Here is a 3,574-nt window from a genome sequence, read left to right as displayed (position 1 = left end):
GTTAAAGATTTTTAATGTTTGGTTGCCCTCACACTGCAGAAACTCAGAGCACTGTAGATACTTCTGAAATCATATTCTCATTTTCACACAGCTGGTATGCCCATCTGTGAGACATGGCATGACTAGACATCTATGAGGAGGACACAGTCTGTGAGCAACCTGGGAGCTTTCACATCTGGACATGCAACATAGTGTGACCAAACAAGGGAATACACAAATCATCAAAAAAAAAGTGTTGCAAAATAAGGTTTTTTTTGGAGTTTGTGTTTGTTGCCTTCTCCACATCTGGTTCTCTGCTCTGTGGCCCATACACTGGCTCTCAGCAACTTGGGGATCTTGAGATCATGCTGCACATGCTGCCTGAATGCAGAGCATGAATGATGTCCTGGGGAACCGGGCAAAGGAATGCAAGGCAGCATATGTGCCCAGCATTTGCCAGGTCTGATTACAAGCTCAGAATAACAAATTTTAGGGCTTTTTTTTTTCTCAATTTGTGGAGAAATCTAAACAAGAATCAAGAAAATTGCACTTCTTCCATCCATGAAAAATAAAAATCACAGAATCACTGAATTGTAGGGACTGGAAGGGACCTTTAGAAATCATGATCTAGTCCAGCCCCCCTGCAAAGCAGGCACCCTAGACCATGTTGCACAGGTAGGCACCCAGGCAGGTCTTGAATATCTCCAGAGAAGGAAATTCCACAACCCCCCTTGGCAGCCTGTTCCAGTGCTCCATTACCCTTACTGTGAAGAAGTTCTTACATTTGTGTGAACTTCCCATGCTTTAGTTTGTGGCTGTTTCCCCTTGTTGTCCACAACACTGAAAAGATTCTGACCTTGTCCCTTTGCCTCCCGCACCTTAGATATTTATAGACATTGATAAGATCCCCTCTGGCTTCTTTTCTCAAGGCTGAAGAGACCCAGGTTGCTCAGCCTTTCCTCATAAGAGAGATGCTCCAGGCCCTTCATCATCTTTGTGGCCCCCTCCCGCTGCACTCTTTCCAGGAGAAATCATTTTGTTTTTCCATCTGTGAAAACCCTGCATTTGTAGATGTACATCGCCATTAAAGTATTGTGCTCCTCTTTTCCTCTGAAGACAAGATTTCCTGCATAGATCACATCTCCTCTTGGACAGTGTCTTCTCTCTACATAGTGAGATGTTTTTTTCTGTAAAAGTTTCTGGTCACAAATAGAGCTAAGCAGATGCAGACAGCCCTGGGAGCCTGGCTCCCCAGAGAGGTTAAATACACAAGGAAACTGCATAAGAACTCCCATGAGAGAAGTCAAATTATTGATTTTAACTGAATCACATTCTTTAACTGAATCAAATTATTTTGAGATTCAATCATGTGCTTGTTTCATAAAATCAATGAATCACAAAGGTTGGAAAAGACCTGTAAGATCATTCAGTCCAACTGTCTACCTACCACCAATACTGCTCACTAAAGCATGTTCCTTAGTACAGTTATTTACAGGTTTCTTGGTTTCTTTAAAATCTACAGAGGCAATGACTTTACAGCCTCCATGGACAGCCTGTTCCAGTGCCTGACCAGGAAAGAAATTGTTTGTAATATCCAATCTGAAAGTTCCCTGACACAACATGAGGCTATTCCCTCTCATCCTATTGCTGTTACTTGGAAAAAGAGGCCAACTACCAACTCATCACAACCTCCTTTCAGGTAGTTGTATATGTCAATAAGGTCTCCCCTGAGCCTCCTCTTCTCTAGACTAATCCCTGTTCCCTCAGCTACTCCTCATACAGCATGTGCTCCAGTCCCCTCAGCACCTTCAATGAACACTGAAATTTTTCAAGGATAAAAGTCAAACATCTTAGTAAAGCTTAGAATTTTTTTATTTTTTTTTAATCAAAATATATTTTTCTACTATAAAATGCCATTGAGCCTCTACTAACACTTTCAGTAGAACGACTTTGCTGTCTGGATATAACATATTCTGTTACATTATTCTTTGTGTTCAAAATCAGTATTCATATCTGTGTTTGTCTTATATGATTGCTGTTGTTACTGATAAGCTAAGTACATTATGCAGTTTTACAGTGTTACATATATTATTTTTTAACTGCCTGTTCTGATTTCTCATACAATCTTTTCATCCTCTTTTCTAAGACAGAAACAGACAAAATCTTCACATCTGAGATCTAGCATAATCATAAAAATTGTTATGAGAGGTCTACACAGACAAACAAAAACCTCTTCAAACTTGACTGTCTCTGAAATACACACCTTCACCTACTGCAGGGAGTAGCAGGAATGTTTCAGGAGCTAATTTAAAGTTTCACTACAGCTGGACTGTAAGTTTCTGTTCTATGTTACATAGTTTCACAAGAACAATAACCCTGATCAAACTAAAACACTTAATTTCACTAAAACCAGCAAAATTTATATAGCATTAGAATAAAGGGAGAAGCAGCCTAGGGACATCAGAACAGTAAAGGATTTTGCACACGCTGAACAGCAAGAATATCTGCATTAACTAAACTTTCTTCAGATAGACGTAGAGGCCCAGAGATTTGCTCTAGACCTAAAAGCATTTGAGTCAGCAGTTTAAGATGCCTTAAATGGTGCCAGCTGATGCAGTGGTCAGCTGCTAAATTCCTTTTACATACCCCCTACTAGGCACTGCTGTTAAGGAAGACATGTAAGAACTGTGGATAATAATGGGGTTTCTAAGGCAAGTGCCTTAACTGCAGCTATTTCACAAGATGTCATATGTCACAGACAGCAGCTAGGATATGTACTTCAGGATATTATGTAAAACTGAACAGTGTAATTTAAAATTAGATGTAGAATGCATGATTTATGTGCCTCAAAGGGATATTTCTCCTGTTCAGTTTTCATTTTATTATTTTAGAGCGTTTGCTTTGTTTCATTTCATTTTTAATTAGAGCTGTGACCTTCATGCAAATAGTCTGAGAATAGCAGAGAGTGATCCAGAGTAAGAGAGAATTTAGTTCTCTTCTGAAAATAAATGAAGGCAAAACTCCAGCTGACCATAGTGGGCATGCAGGAATAGCTTCTATTATCTGGCAAGCCATACAGATAATAGAAATATTTACTAATAGAAATAGTTACTAAATTTGAGCTTTTTACATAATATACCTAAAAAGAAGACTGATCTCAAAAGTAAGCACCACTTGGTGCTTCCTCTACTCAGCTCTTGTAAGGCCCCATCTGCAGTACTGCATACAGGCCTGGGGTCCCCAGCACAAGAAAGATGCAGAGCTCCTGAAACAAGTCCAGAGGAGGGCTACTAAGATGATCAGAGGGCTGGAGCACTTCTCCTATGAGGAAAGGTTGAGGGAACTGGGCTTGTTTAGCTTGGAGAAGAAATGGCTCCAGGGAGACCTCATTGCAGCTTTCCAGTATACTTAAAGGGAGCGTATAAACTGGAGGGGGAACGGCTGTTTACATGGATTGATACTGATAGGACAAGGGGGAATGGTTTTAAACTGAGACAGGAGAATTAGGTAAGATATTAGGAGGAAGCTTTTCACACAGAAGGCAGTGACACCCTGGAACAGGTTGCCCAAGGAGGTTGTGGATGCCCCATCCCTG

The sequence above is a fragment of the Meleagris gallopavo genome, chromosome Z (genome assembly GCF_000146605.3).
Source record: "Meleagris gallopavo isolate NT-WF06-2002-E0010 breed Aviagen turkey brand Nicholas breeding stock chromosome Z, Turkey_5.1, whole genome shotgun sequence".
In the NCBI taxonomy this organism is placed as follows: Eukaryota; Metazoa; Chordata; class Aves; order Galliformes; family Phasianidae; genus Meleagris; species Meleagris gallopavo.
The sequence above is the reverse complement of the archived record's forward strand: the minus strand, read 5'-3'. Positions refer to the sequence as shown.